Source organism: Macrobrachium rosenbergii, chromosome 56, assembly GCF_040412425.1.
Source record: "Macrobrachium rosenbergii isolate ZJJX-2024 chromosome 56, ASM4041242v1, whole genome shotgun sequence".
Lineage (NCBI taxonomy): Eukaryota > Metazoa > Arthropoda > Malacostraca > Decapoda > Palaemonidae > Macrobrachium > Macrobrachium rosenbergii.
Window position 1 is genome coordinate 19,929,668 of NC_089796.1, and position 16,881 is coordinate 19,946,548.

General features: G+C 38.9%; 2 protein-coding genes across 5 annotated transcripts in view; one reads left to right on the forward strand and one right to left on the reverse strand.

Annotated features, from left to right (window-relative positions):
- The window catches only part of LOC136836111 (uncharacterized), a 169,609-nt gene extending 169,304 nt beyond the window's left edge, over positions 1 to 305 (forward strand). The window contains exon 20 of the mRNA XM_067100102.1: positions 1 to 305. This exon is cut by the window's left edge and continues 691 nt beyond it. The gene's annotated coding sequence lies outside the window, so the exon portion shown is untranslated.
- Positions 1 to 16,881, reverse strand: part of LOC136836086 (vacuolar protein sorting-associated protein 26C) — a 340,756-nt gene that overhangs the window by 267,254 nt on the left and 56,621 nt on the right. The window lies entirely within an intron of this gene.

Below are 16,881 nucleotides of genomic sequence, written 5' to 3' on the forward strand. Positions count from 1 at the left end.
TTGTACATTCAAGGTAAGGTATTGCGAGGGTTCAGTAACTTCTTCTCCCATTATATGGAGGTAAATATGCTTTTACTTTAGGCTACTTTCAGAAAAAATATTTACTCATTATTAAAAGAAGAGCTGATGCTCTCTTCCCCTCATAATCATGTAATATACTCTACTGGATTTCAACATACAATTCATCTTTAATATTGAAGCACTTTCAAAATTACTGAAATATATAAGCAATTCTGAATGTGATATACACAGTAACAGATCTGTTACATACACGATTTTTGTCAAGTTTTTGATGTTTCAAATGGATAACTTTTAATTTTCTTTGATTTTCTGAGAGAGAGAAAGAGAGAGAGAGAGTGGTAGAGAGCAGAGAGAGAGAGAGAGGAGAAGAGAGAGAGAGAGAGAGAGAGAGAGAGAGAGAGAGAGAGAGATATGGAAGTGTCGAGAATTAGCTAATTCATTCCACTAGAATAGTGCTCAAATTCATCGAATTTGAGTTAATTTCTCCCATAAATAACTGAAGATGGATTAATCCATTCCTGACTAATCAGTCATTACCCCAACCTTGTTTTTATACAAAAAAACTTTGCTACAAATTACAATTAAATAAGTTCAGAGCCGGGAATAAACACTACCGTCTGCAGCACTTTTTACATTTTTTTAAATGCCACTGTATCAAAACCGAGCGCCATAGACTAGGCTGGGTAAGGCTATAGGTACTACCAGAATGTATGCAACACGCATTACATACGAAAACTGTTGTTAATAATGATAACATTGAAACAAATACAGATTATCACATTAAATTAATAATGCAGTATTTATAAAACCGAATTATTGTATGTCTATTATCATAAAATTAAGAAAATTTCATAATTACGTCAGAACTGCAGTTGCGGCAGATATAAACAAACCACAGGGCTAGCCTGGTGGTGTCATCAGTACTAATTACATAAACATTCAATGTTTTAGGAAATTTATTAGAGTCTACTGGAATATGTACAAAATCACTATAAAACATCTTTCAGCAAATATTTATTGAAAGATGTTTTACAGTGATTACTGAAAGATGTTTTTTTTTACAGTGATTTTGTACTATTCAAGGAGCTGTATGAAATCACACAAGTATTGAATGTTTATATAATTAGTACACATAATACACCACCAAGCGGGCGCTGTGGTTTTGTTATATCACAAGCTGCCAAGTTCAATAATTTAGGAATTTTTCTTAATTTTATGATAACAGACATACAGTATTTTGGTTTTATAAATACTGTATTATTAATTTAATGATGTTTGGCTTGTTTTTCAGCACAGTTATGTGTATTGAAATGCTTTAAATGAAAAGCATATTCTAAACGCATACACCCAACAACGCCAGGTAATACGGTTTAGCCTTGAAACTTTTTCTACAAACATCATATAAAAGATTCATCGGGTGATTCGTTTGTTATTCAAGCTCCTGAATGAAATTTAATTCAACATTTGTGGTGTAAAATGATTATTGGGGTTCTAGTACGGGTCAGAATGGAGACCGAAGTTCTGCTGTAGTTATACGAGAAAAATGGTGCTGCTGTGAAAAGTCATATGACTTTCTTTGGAAAATTACAAAAATTACGTAACTATAGATTAATAATTTTATTTTCAATTTTGCCTTTCCAAGCATTAAAAGAAAGGCACACAACTCTTACGAAAATATACCGCTATATTCAAACTTACTGATGTATAAATTGTATACTGTATGATGGAATTGATTGTATGTTAGTTTTATAAGTTAGTCATTATTTTATTTTCTACATTGATAAATATATGTAGGTATATAGAATGTATAAAAAAAAAGCACATGTTTAATTTTATAAGATGTTTTTATAGCATGGCATTATATAGGTTTAAAGAGTATATTGTTGTGATGTCATAGGAAGTGACGTCACAGATATAAAATGGCGGGGAGGGAGAAAATGTAAACAAACAAGGAGCGGGAGTGTTATAGCATGGTGGAAAAGAGTAGAGAGAGCTCTATAGAAAGGTTATATCGATAATGGTTGTTTGTAAGTCTGTTTGTGGTTTTGATGTACAGTAAGCTGTTGCATAGGTTAGTAAAAGAACAACGTGAACAGTGAGTGGATCACATAATTGAAAAATTTGGACAGGTTAGGGCTTTAGTGATTTTTCAAGTGGTAGCGTGGTTAGTTAAAATGTGCTTGGATCTGATGGTAAACTTTGGGAGATGAAATGGAGGAGAGACTACCCAATTTAGCGGGCACAGAGGCGATTATAAAGGATGGAGAGGACAAGTCGAAGATTGGCTTTGGTGTGTGGCTGAACAAGTGAAATATCCAGGGATTAGTTAATGAGGATGAGCTTAAAAGGGAAAGCCTTTAGAAGTAACAGAAGGAATAGATAGAGATCGAACTTAAGGATAGCGAGGTTCAAAGATAATCCTACAAGGTTTAGATGAAGTGTATCTAAAGACACGTTAATGGAAAATTACAGTAAAATGAAAACTATTTTAAAATAGAAAGAGAATCACTGAAGATGAGAGAGATTTTATAATTAGGTATGAAAACATTTTATGAGTCAGAGTGTTTGGGGCACTAGGGAAAAGCATGTTTGCAAAAGGGGGAAGCAAAAAGGTTTTCATGCTAGAACAATTTAATCTCACAGAAGATCAAAAACAAATGGTATTTCCAATCTTTTTACTGTAAAGAGAAAAGTTGGAATATAAAACAGGGTGTCAGGAAATAATGAAAAGAATATTTGAGGATTAGGGAACAGAGAGGAGCAATGGTTAGGGATCAAAGGAAGGTTGCTTGAGAATTTTGGGAAAGGGTGGAAAAACCAAAAGATATCGGAGAAAAGGTAGATAGATAGGTAGAGTGGAAGAAATCCTTTAAATAGAGAAGGGAAAGTAACATGCTGTGCTATATGCAAATCAGTATAGCATTGGGCCAGAGATTGTCCCTCAGAATTTATCAGAATAAGAAGAAATCAGAAACTGGACAAGATTAAGAAAAAAGTTTATATAGTGAAAAGTTAGCAAAATAGAAAAGAATCTTGAGGAAGAGGTGGATGCAATTTTAGACACAGGATGTAAGTCAACAGTTTACATAGGAATTGTGACCAGCACGCATTGTTGTGGGTTTGAATCAGGGAATATTATGGGAGAATGAATGATACTAGAAAGAGTCTAATAAAGTATTTAATTTGTGAGTCATCATACATATCGAAAGGATAATGGAAATATGGTGATATTGAAAAACAAAAAGTTTTATTTGAAGACAGAAATTTTTAGGTGATGTACCATGGTTAATAGGTAAGAAAACCATGAGTAAAATGGGGATGACCATAAATTTAAAAAGAAATTGTATTCAAATTACGTGGAAATGATGGTAAAATTACATGAAGACAGACAGGCCATTTAAGAATACCAATTTTGAGAGGAAAATAGAAGAAGAATTATTATTGAGGTTTTTTGAGCCTAAAAATTAAAGTACAATGATGAAGTTACATCGCAATTTGGCCAATGGAAGGAGATAAATATGGAAGCTAACAGAAGAAGCACAGTGGAGTGATGGTTTGGGAGAGAAGGAAAAGAGGAAATAAAAAGTTACTAACTGACTTAATCATAGGATTGTGAAGTATATAAAAGATATAAAGAAATCCAGCTTAAACCAGGTGGGATTTTCTTGGAAGAACATTCAATGAATTTGTAGCAATGGATGTGAGAGATAGAAGAGAGAAAGTTCTTGTAATGGTAGATATGGCAACAAGGTATTGTCAGGCTTTTGGATAAAAGACAAGAAACTAGAGAAACTATTATAAAGACACTTTTGACAGGTGGTTTACGTATTTGGGCACCTTCTAAAATATTATCAGACAACGAGGAGAATTTCAAAATGAAAAGTAAGGAGGATGGCAGAGAAAGGTGTGGAATATTAAAGTATTAGCCACAGCATCAGAATCTCCATGGAGCAATGGATTGTGTGGAAAGACAGTAGGCATAATCAAAGAAAGCTTAAGAAAGATGAAAGATGATGAGGAAGTGGATTGGTCATAGCATTAAGATGGGTAGTAGTGCAGGAACTGCTTAATAAACAATGAAGTGGTTTCTCCCTAAATCCAATTAGTATTTGGAAAAACCTTCCTTGCCTAATTTAATGGGAGAAAGTTCAAGTCCTGCAAGCAGAGAGAAAGTTATGGAAGAAAGCATATATGAGGATACACTGAATGCAGTACATAAGGCCATGAAGTGTTTATCAAAATGAGTCTTGTAAATAAAATAAGAATTGCTCTAAACAAAATGTCAGAGAACATAAATTTTGAAGAAGCAGTGAAGTGGGAGAGGGTATATTCTATAAGAGAGAAAATGAAAATGAAATGGGAGAGGACCTGCTCAGGTAGTGGAGTATCAGGTAAAACAGTAGTGGTTGAAACATGGGGATTCTCTAAGAAGCAGGCGAGAATACATGTTACTAAGTTCAAAGACTATCACCAGAAAAGGAGAAGATACTTAAAGCAGACAAAACACACACTGTGAAAGATGAATCCCTTGCACCAAAGGAAGGGAATATAGATGAGCAGGAAGGAAGATGATAATTGGCTGGAGAGAAGGGTATGCTGATGTAGAAGAGACTATAGAAAAGATTTGGCAGAGGGGAAACAGTGGAAGATGAAGGAAAGTGAGAGTAACAGAAGAAATTGGAGTTAATAGAAGAGATACCCAAATTCAGAAAGGAAATAGAGTTAGAGCTATAAACAAAATACAGGACAAGTAGAAAAGAGTGGACGATATTGAGCCTTGCAGGAGAAAAGATCAAGCCAAATCTTGGGGCTGATTCGTACAATGTAGAAGACTCACAGTCAGGTGACAAGGGATGGGTTGACTAAGAGATTATAGTCATGTAGAAAAAATTGAAGATGGAAGAAGAGGGTTTGCTAGGATTCGAAAATAGAAATGTAATTGAAGCTAAAAGAAAAAGAACTACAAAGTTGGAGAGAAAACAAGGTATATGAGGAGAGTAAATGACATTGGACAAAAAGCTATATCTACAAGATGGATAAGTAACTGAAAAGGTAAAAGGTGGGGAAAAAGGATATATAAAACCAAGATTAAGATTAGCTAGAAGTTTGAAGAAGAAATGGCTGAATGGGAAAAGATGCTCCTACATACAATGCATTTAAAAATTTTACAAATTTTGTTTAATGGTAATAAAACGGAAAGATTGGAAATTGTTATACGTTAGATGTAAAACTGCATATCTACAGGGTGATGAAATACAACAAAGTATATTTAAAACCACCTAGTGAAGATGGTTGGAGTGGATTATGAAATTGAAGAAAACTGTTTATGGGCTCAAGGATGCAGCAAAGGCATGGTGTTATGGGTGGTAAAACTGGTGGAGGAGCTTAAAAGGTGAGAGGAGTAGATTAGAACCTAATATATTCTTTTGGAAGAAAGACAATAAATTGAATGGTATTTTATGTACACATGTAGATGATTTGCTATGGAGGAACTGAAGGATTTTTAAAAGGAAACAATTGTGAAATTGAAAGGGAAATTACAAGTGGAGAACAAGAAAGTAAAAGTTTTAAGTAAAGGAGTAATAGTAGAGCATAAAGGAAAATGGAATTTGTCTTAATCAGTACAGTATATAAATTCTATAAAAGTCCAAGCCAGAAGATTTACAGGTAATAGAATATTAGGACAAAAAGGAGTTAACAGAGAATAAGATCAGTGAGTGAGGACAGTTGGTGCGCCATATACATACATACTGTGCCAGGAAATATCATATGATGTTAGTGAATTAAATAAAAGCTTTTAAGACCACAACGACTCAAGATATGAGAAAGCTGATTAAGATAGTGGAAAAACTAAGTGCATAATAGGAAAGTGATAATATAGTGAAAGTTAGAAGAAAAAGATTTATTTCAAAGTCATCTTACAGACTTCATTCGGGGAATATGCTGAAGATGGTCATACTCAATAAGGGGGTTATGTGATATCATTTGACAGATGGAGAGAGAAGAAATATGGAGAGAAATCCAGAAAATCCAGAAAAAAGTAGCAAAGTCCACCATTGAAGCAGAAGCTCAAGTGTTGGGGAGGCCATAAAGGATTGATATATTTCAAACATTTGGTGGGAAGAGATATCAGGAAACATTAAATTAGAATCATCTGGTGAAAACTGACATAAAACCCTAATGACTGCAATAAAATCAAATCGGAGTAACTAGTAAGAGATTAAAAATTGATATTGCAGCAATAAGAGAAACAATAGAATCTGGAGAAATAATGTGAGGTGCCAAGGATGGATAAAGGAAAGCATCAGATAGCTGATGTCATTAGAAAGCTGGAGAGAGAGAGAAAGATTAGGAATTATGAGAGAGAGTAAAGAATTGGAGATAATGGAGAGAGAGAGGATTAGGATAAGAAAAGCTGGACGGGGAAGGGAGAGGAGATAAGTGTGATTGTATGTTAGTTTTACACAGTTAGTCATTATTTTATTTCTACATTGATGAAGTGTATGATATTGCATATAATGTATAAAAGAAAGCACATATTTAATTTTATCAGATGTTTTTATAGCATAGCATTCCTTATGATGAAAAGTATATTATTTTTGTGATGTCATAGTGCTGATTGACGTCACAGGACGAAAATAGCATTGGAGGGAGAAAAAATGTAAACAAACAAGTTATAGGGAGTGTTTGAAAGCATCAGTGGAAAGAGGTAGAGACTCTCTGAAAGTTAGGTCGATAATGGTTGGGTTATGCATAGTCTGTCTGTTATTGGTTTTGATATATATAAGCTATATTATATATAAAAAGAACAAGCGTGAACAGGTGGTGGATATATATTGAATAATTTAAGGATAGGTTAGGGCTAGCAAAACTTTCCAGGGAATGACATCTATGAAAAAAGTGATATGAATCGTGGTTCACACTAACTTAAATTAAAGTAAATAAGCAAAAATGGGCCTAAGAGCATTGTTTGCTTCAAAAATAAATCTTGTGATCGTGATGAGTCGAACATCCCAAAATCGTCAAAAATCATAAGAAGGTAGATGGTTACATTTTAACAGATGTGCTATAATGGAACATTAAAAATACTGTGTCGCAATTAAAATAAAACCCTTGACAGCAAGGTAAAGAAGGTGCCAAAAGGTGCAATGTCTTGTGGAACCATGCTTACGAACATTCGGAGACATCTGAGAAAGAAATAATGTGGACAGCTGGAAGCTAAAAAGTACATTTCTCTTGAATATATTTACAAGCGCCAACAGGTGCAACAGAAAAAAAATGACTTAGTAACTTGCTGGTGAAAGCTGGAAGGGCAGTATAGGGAATTAGGGGACATATATCAGATATATATACTAAATATCATCAACAGAGGGGACAGCTTTTACCTGTTTCATTATATAGAGGGCTCTACATATTATATATATCCAAAGCCAAAGCAGTCATATTCTGAGACCTGTGTATATGGATAATATAAAGTTGTGTCAAACAAAGATTCAATTGAATCAATACTTTGACTTTATCTATAAATTGGGATATATAAGCAGACAAAATAAAAATAAAAAGATATATTCATATATAGTTTCTTCCTGTATTATAAAAAGTCTATATACAGCATATCAGCACCATCCATCAAGTGCTTAAAAACAGATGGTGAATCATCCAAATCTTCAACAAAATCCATCTAAGTCAAAAGGAACTACAGGGTTCGCAGAAACTGGCAAATCTGCAGGCTTAGATGATGGGATTCTACAAGCACCTGAGACAGTGAACTTGGCAAGAATGAGAACAATGAGACAGGAGGTGAAGATATGCCAGACTGCTGAGAAGGAGCAGGTGACTTGCCGGACAAGAGATGACTGGCTGGGAGGGAGATGGCTTCATGGGAGGGGGTAGTAGATTCTCCCATGACATCATCAAGGTAGGTGAATCATTTTCTTCGCAATTCAACAGCAAACTCAAAAAAGACAAAAGCTTCAAGTAACAACCTTGCCGAGATGACAGCATGAGCCATCTGCACAACACAAGCAGCAGCTAAAGAAAGGCCGCCAGTAAAAATAGGCACACTTGTCAAAGTTGAGGAACACCAGGTAACAGAGGAGAGGAAGGGTTAAAGTCAGAAAATGGAAGACAAAAAAGACATCATACAAGTAATTGATTGTACAACTGAATTATGGACAAGTGACTCAGAAGCTACTGAAGTAACCCAAATATTATTACCATGGTTCCCAGATAACTCTACAAGATCACATACGTTTGTCACCTTTGCCAGATGATTAAAACTTGTGAGATGGGTAACGAGAGCATTTGCACCTACCAAACAAGTCTCCCAGGGATCAAGATCTACTTCCAGACAGTAGATGGCCGACAGAGGGGTGTCGAAAAGCGCAGACACCTGTCCTGAGACATGCCTTGGCTACCTGACAGAGAAGACCTACTGTCACAGAGCAGTCCAAAGGGTGGACTATGGACAGACAAAGGCTCTGGTGCGTCTTCTCCAGGGGGTGCACTCTCTAAAAATAATATACTCAGAGAAATACTTAACTGAAGATTACACTAAATTCAAGTCTTTCTCCTCAACCACATATGGAGCATGAAGAAAAAGTATAAGAGGGGTGTATGGTCTAAAAGGAGGAATATATACCAGAGGGGGGAGAGAGACATATATAGGATATAGGACAGATATAGATAGCTCCATTAGACTATTGGACTAGTTGTAGTAGACTAATTGACTATAGAATCTATAGGCTGTTCACTTACTCCGACATTAGCAATATATATAATATATATACATACTCCACACACTCCTCATTTATATAAAGGCTACATTTCCTCTATAGGCATACACACATACCATTATGATTATATATATATATATTATATAATGCAATAAAAACAAAACCACAATGTATATATATACAAATACAGCCAAATAACCACAGTGCATATATATATATATTGGAAAATATACATATACACACATATATATATATATATATACTGAATATAAAATATGGAACGTATATATGATATACAGCCAGTAGAACTTTGGTTCTCGACGCTAATTCATTCCAGAAGAAGTGTCAGATTCGATTTTGTTTCCAATTCTGAGTTAATTTCTCCATAAGAAATAACTGAAAATGGATTAATCCATTCCTGACCACCCAGTCATTACCCCAACCTTGCCTTTTTATACAAAAACTTTACACAAATTACAATTAAATAGGTTCAGAGTTGAATAACTCACCGTATCAGGTTAACTTTTACATTTAAATGCATACTGTATACAAAAAAAGTTGGCCTATGACTAATGCGGTCGGATTACTAGGCAGGCTAAGTAATATATAGGCACTACCAGAATGTACTGTAACAGTACACATGAAAACTGTTGTAATAATGATAACAATGAAAAACAAGTCATATCATTTCTGTAAATTAATAATACAGTATTTATAAACCCGAATTATTGCAGATATATGTTTACTTCATAAAATTGAAAAATTTCGAAAGTACATCAGAACTCAGCGGCTGGCAGAATATAAACAAATTGTCAGTTGGATGATAGACTAAACTTGCTGTTCTATGTTTACCTCTGTACGGCAGCCCACCAGGCATTTATATCTTTTGGGTAAAGTTCCGACGTAATTTCGGAAATGACCACATTCAATTTTATGATAAGACATACAGTATTCAGTGTTATAAATACTGTAATATTAATTTCATGTGATATAATCTTATTTACTAAAGCAGCAACCAGGAGCATGTATTTAAATGCTTTAAACAAAAGGGAAGAACCACCAACAACTTTCAACCAGCGGCAGGCACTTGCAAACTCTTTTTCTACAAACATCATATGATTCATCAGGGTCGGATTCCGGTTTGTTTTTGAACTCCGACACAAAAATTTACTCAACATTTCCGGTTGAAACCGATTATTTGAGTTCTAGTACAGTCGAGACCGGGTTCTCTGTATAAATAAAGATAAATCTAAGTATCTGTAAAGGACAAAAGAGTCAAAGGCCTCGCATTAGCACTCCAGCATTTCACACTTTATGTGATTTTGTCTTTATTTATATCATATATATATATATATATATATATATATATATATATATATATATATATATATATATATATATATATATAATCAGATTCACCGTTTAGGTACCACAACCACCAACCAACAATCGGCAGGTAAAAACTTACAATATATTGGAACCCCTCTGCAAACGCTTATAACTGTGTATTTTAATAGCTAGAACACCAAAGACCCCTCTAAAAACACTTATAACTGCCTATTTTCATGTTATTTTTGTGACTAAATACATTTTTCATGATAAAAAAATATTGTCACAAAAAGAACGTGCAAATACAGTAATCAGTGAATATTTTTTGACGAAAAAATCCGCGAATCATCGAATTTTCCACGATGCTGTATGTAAAAATTTTACATCAGAAAGTCCACGAATGAATTCCGACTGTTTTTGCTTTATCAAATAAATGGGGTCCATTGTGTGTGTGTCTATACATTCTGGATGCAACATGATTAAGTTGTTGCCATCCTTTGACTTCAAGCTTTCCCAATCAAACGGGTTAAAGTCTTACATGGATGTACAAAGTCAGACCTTAGAAAGTTTATTTCTCCCTACACTTTTATAAAACAAACAAATATCCTTTAGTACTGTGATGTGCTTTCCATTAATCATTTCAATCTCTTTAATATCTATAAGGGTGCTTCAAACTTGAAAAATATATTACAGTATATATATAAAAACAGCGTTGTGTATTATATAAAAATAGGTATAATATATTTGTATAAAGTGGCATATATATAGTTACCTAGAATATTATACTATATAATAACTATACTATATATATATATATATATATATGTTTTATATATATGACTATAAAATATATATAATATATTTTACGTTTTCCGTAGTTTTAGTTTGAAATATGCTCTGTGAGACAGGTAACAACAATTTAAGGTAATTTAGCCTTGTGATTCTGACTTTGTGGGTGCTGGAAAACGTAAAAGAGGAAAACAAAGGAGAATTTCATATGAGCATAGGCTCTACTTGGGGAAATATTACATGTAAAACACGTGGACTACATTTAAAATGATATTTACATAAATGACATTAGAAAAAATGAGGAACTCAGTAGATTTGAATGAGACTAAAATTCAGACCACAGTCAGCTTCCGAAATAGGATCCCTCTGAAAATGAAGATATGCATTATACGCCAGTAATGAAAATAGACAAAAGAATAACTGAAGTTCGAAGCTGCACTGAGGGTACCAAAGGAGTAATAAAGAATTAATACTGCCGATGCAAGAGGCGCACAGACATTAGCAAGGGAGATTTAAAAACTTTCTCTTTAAGAAAATATTATGAGACAAAGCGTGACTGAAATGGGGCTCTTCAGGGCACTTTACCTTAGCAGATTTTCCGGCGAGAGAAGGCGGTCCAGGATGTTTGCGATTTCCGAGGACGTTTCTTCTTCCGCGTGGTGAGATCACAGGGCAAGCCCGTAAAGGGCAAGGCGGTGGGGACTCTCGAACTCAAGCAATGGCGATGGGCTCGAGGCAGGCCAACGGTGGAGGAATACTTGGTCGGTCAGGCACGAGAGAAGTATACTTTGGAAAGGAGCCACGTGGTTGGATTGCAAGGGCACTGTGTGGGGCCAGGTGTTGAGGACGTCTTCTTCACTCCATATCTTCCAGCCAGCGTGTGTGTGGAACCTGTGGGCTTTTGCCTTTATCCTCCTATGGGGGCAAGTCGCCCAACACAGATTTTGACTCATTGCCTGCTGCCCACAGAGGAGGTTTTAGCCTGTAAGGAGAGACACCCAAGCTGGGATTACTTTTGCCTCGAAGGAAGATCTTTATCAAAAATGGGAGCGCCTTTAATCTTTTTAACCCCTTGTTTTTAAGTCGATAGACAGATGGTCTATCGATCGGCAAGTAAATGAAACACAACCAACAACAACAAAGGAGAGGAGACAGTTTGCTATGAATTCTTGCTAATCATAATGCCTCCCCATACAAGATGATGTACATACCCTCCTTCGGGTGTACCATGGATATTCAAGAATGAGCGGCAAATGCTTTAGTTACTCTACGTTTCTGCCTTGCAATGAACTTTACTCCTAAGGTTTTTGAAGCTGAGACATTACTTTTAATAACACATTTGGGACAATTGCTAGTTAACAGAACGCAAAGTGATTTTAAACACTTGCAAAAGAATAATTACTTTAGATTTGTTTTACCCACTGCAACTTTATAAAGTGACTCGAACAATTGTGAATTAATTAAGATTATAGGACCAACGTATGAGGCTATAGCCCAACAAATGAAAAAGAAATGGTTATTGTTCAGAATTAAAATACAGTTATTAATTTTAGATAAAATGCATGCAGTTAGTACAATCTCCTTGAAGAGGCTGTGTAAATGAAAAACAATTTATTTATAAATGACACCCCCCTTTTACGCCGATACTGTAATGACTATACATATATCGCATTGATGTTTATCTTCATTTTAACGTACTTTGCCCAGCTATCGCTCAACGCCAGGGATGACCACACACCGAATTTGACAGCCGTGTCGCGGGGCGAGGAGTATTCGCAGAGTTTTAGTCGCTTAACCTTAAATCTCACGCTAATTCGGCTCGTCCACTGCCTGCTCAATGTTATGTTATGACAGGCGAGCAGACAAAGATGTGGGGTGGACAAACGGCAATCTTGGAAGGAATGGGGGAAAAGGGATAATAACAAAGGAAAATTAGCAAGGCGTTACGAGAATGAAAATCTGATCAGATATGAAAGGCGGGACCGCGTCTCTCAGAGCTACGAAAGGGCATTTTAAATCACAAGGGCAAGAGTTTATGACTCGCGATTCATTAAAATAAAGATAACTAAATGACTAAAAGAAAGTAAATGATATTGCAGAAGAGCTAGGGGAAAAAGAGTGAGGTTTTATTTGTTAGGTGGGAATTTATCGTCTCTTGCCTATAAATTACGGCGGACTGTCACTTCAGTCCCAGGGCGGAAAGTGCACCTGAGGCGCGGCTCCCTTCAGGAGGGGCTGACACGTTACGCCCAGTGCCAAGGTATAGGCGCAAGGGCGTGCCACTTCTCACTCTGTTATTCTTAATGACTTGTACATTGTGTAGGGAATGGTATCCCGGGTTTAGTACCTCTTGTGGGGATAATTTGGGAAGATTAGTAGAGGATGGTAAGAGATATAAGTTCCTGAGGAACGGAAGAAGATAGAGGAGGGTCTGACATCCTCTGAATTAGGGGTGCCAAGACCTTCCGAAAAATGAAATGTGGCACAGGTGCCATGGGGAGCTCTAGAGCTCTTTATAAATTACCTGGAATGTCCCACGCCCGTGTGGTAATTTCGCCGAGCCCTTTCTCAATGGGACGGCCGTCCTCGGCAGGAGCGGAGGGCCCCTGGACCGGAGGAAGCGTACGGAGTGCCTGGGCCTGCTGCTGCGACAGCTGACGAGGAGCGTTCGTGCTGGTTCTCACCATAATCCGCCGCAGCTCTTGGAGTTCATCGGCCGTGAGAGATGGCAGAATCCTGACACACCAGTGCCGTCACGGGCTGAGGCAGAGGAGGCGATCGGGGGCGGCGTGAAGCGGCTCGAGGTGTTGTTGACCAGCTCAGGCACGGTTCGCAGGGCCGCACCTGCAGGTGAGCTCCGCGGTGGTCGGAGGAACCGTCTCTCTGACCGGAGCTGCCAAGCGGTGCCAGGCCGGGAAAGAGGGGTCCTGAGTTGGATCCCGTGAATGGAGATCGGCGAGGCGCTCTGGCGTTGGCACTGGGGCGAGTCAGGCGCTATCAGAGGTTTCTTGGGCTCGTCGGTCAGGACGGACGAGCAGCCCTGCTCGGGGCATGCAGTGGCACCGCAGGAAGGTGGCATCTCCTGAAGGGAGATCTGATTGGGACCCCTGGCACTGGCACTGAGGCAGGGCCGGGCACAGAATTGGATCGAGAACCGATCGAGAGACCCACTGTACATCGTCCAGGTGGCAGGTAGGGGCACGTCCTCCTGGTACCCAGGGCCAGTCTTGGCTGGAGGAAAAAGCGGGAGAATTCGCCATGGGAATGATTCCAGGGGATGGGACGTGATTTCGGTGGGGACTGAAAAGTCCTGTTCCAAGGAGATCGCAGCCTCGGGGAGATGCACTACTGCAAGATTGCAAATTTTGGATTTGAGGTCTTGTGACTCTCAATTGGACCGTGGGGAGTATCATTTTAAATTGATTTATTCCTCGATCGTGACAGTTTTTCGTCTGGCGGTAAGCTCCGTAAAGGGAACTCCTGTCCCTTCGGATGAGGGGAGATTTCTGCGCCCGAGTCCGAAAGCCGTGACTGTTGTAGCGATCTCACCACCTCGTGGAGGGCCACGATACAGGCCCTTCGGGGGGAGGCCCTAATGACTTGGGATCTGTGACCAAGGGCGCGTGGTGGGAGAAGTTGATTTATTGTGCGTGGGCATTTTGCCCATGTCTTTGGAAATGGCCATAAAACCTTACGCGTGCAAAGGTCTGGCTAAAGTCTTTCGCGCTGCCTGGGGCGCAGGCGGAGATTGTTGTCGGTTTTCGGGAGAGAAGGCGGTTTCTTGTTCGGCACTGTTCGGAGAATGCCCGTTTCTTGCAATAATAGCAAGTTGGGCTTGCCAGTTCCATTTTGTGAATTTGAACCTCCGAGGAGGGGCGGGGGATTTATCTTCGCCCATGGATCGCCTTCTTGAGGTGGTGGAGTTTTCCCACATGTCTGCTATTCAGCAACACTCGGTGAGTGTTGCTGGGGCTTTCCACTATATGAGTGGCGAGGCAGGGGAGGCGTGGCGCGGGAAATGCTCAATTTAAACCGCTCAGTACCTCCAGCGGTGTTAGTAAGCTCCTTGGGTCGAGCCATTTGTCAACGCCCGCTCCGAATGAGTCGCAATCGGACCAAGTCTGGCCTGCTTCTCTGGGCTGCTCTCTCCAACGTCTCCTCCCCGCTCGGGGAGGCCAATCTCGTGCCTTTCGTAACTGCTTGGCGTAAAGGCCCAGTTTCCCGATCGTCTCCAGGGGAAGCGCGTAGTAGGCAACGAGGCCTTTCGCCAGGAATTTAGTGAGAACAAAGGAGATTTCCGCAGGGAGAGATCGCAGCACTCAGGACTCGTTCGGCCCTTTCAAGCCATACTTCAGGCTCGGACTCCGTCCATTTTGGCATGAACAGTGAGCTTGGCTGAGGGGGCACTCATTCCCGGCGGCAGGGGCGGGGAGGTGGCGTGTGCTGTCGTTCTAGCACCTGGAGCTCGTGGCGCGTTCTCTCTCTCCTCCCTTCGATCTCCTGTCTCGTTCTTTTCCCTCCCGTTGTTCGTTGGCGGTCGTTCTCTCTCCTCTCGTTGTTCTTGGGCAATTCGTTCTCTCTCTCTCTGCACGTTCTTTTTCCTCCCGTTGTTCTTCCCATTCTCTCTCTCTCCACGTTCTTTTTCCTTCGTTGTTCTTGGGCAATTCGCCTTCTCTCTCTCGTTCTCTCTTCTCGTTCGTTCTCTTGCTCTCTCAGCCTTGGCATCGTCCACTCGCTCTTGAACCATGCTCTCAGATCTTGCCCGATAGTCCATGTCCTTCCCAGCGGACACAGCAAATTTGAAATCCTCGTTTTGTTGGGCTCTGGTATTAGCCATCTTGGAATAATGGTTATAGGGATATGTCTGAAAAGACTCTTTGTTAAAGGTGGATGTGTCTTGAAAGACGTGGTTGTTCTTGGCGAACAGTCTAATGGGGTCTCGGAACTGCGGAGTTGGATTTTGTCACGATCGGACTTGGTGATTGCGTGAGATTAGGACTTGTTCTTAACTAGAAATGATCAGTCTTGAAACTTAGATGTTGTTCTCTAATGTCTCAAAGGATTTCAATTTTGGGTTCCGAAGGAAATGAGAAATTCTGCCCACGCTCGGACGTGGCGGCTTTTTGTATGAGTCTCTGAGGACTGGGTTTGGAGAATTCAGCCACGTGCGACGGAATTTTAGAGTCTCTGAGGACTGGAATTTGGAGAAATTCTCATACGTACGACTAGAATTTTAGGAGTCTCTGAGGACTGGAATTTGGAGAAATTTCTCGCCACGTGCGACGTAGAATTTTTTAGGAGTCTCCTGAGGACTGGAATTTGGAGAAATTTCTACGTAAATTTTGCGTCTCTAAGGACTGAATTTTAGATTTTAAGGAGTCTCTGAGGACTGGAATTTGGAGGAATTCTCGCCACGTGCGACGAGAATTTTAGGAGTCTCTGAGGACTGGAATTTGGAGAATTCTCGCCACGTGCGGCACGAGGAATTTTAGGAGTCACTGAGGACTTGGAAATTTGTGGAAATTCTCGCCACGTGCGACGTAGAATTTTAAGTCATAGGACTTGAATTACTGATTCGTCCCTTAGGACTTAGAAATTACTAACGAGGAAAAAACCTGAGAAATGAATGGGGAAAAAAAAAAATGCTACACGGGCATGGGGCATGGTGGGGGTGGGTTGCAGGTCGTTTGGCCAACACCGGAGGTATTTTAGATTCTGGGTGAATGAACCCCGTATATGTATAGACCGTCTGGGATTCGGGAATTTCCCAGTCGTCTGAGAGGATAACAATTACAACGGCCTAGTAATTTTCCTATAAGTTGAGTTTAAATTTCGCTTTCCTAACACCTAACTCGAATTCTAACTACTGAGAGAATTTTCAGCAATGCAAGCTGACTTCGTCATTGTCCCCGTATTTGGAATTTATTCGCCCTAAATAACAGTTCGCTAATTCAATGCAGAAGTAAAATTTATCACAGAGGAATTTCTTTTCTTACTATTCACTCGA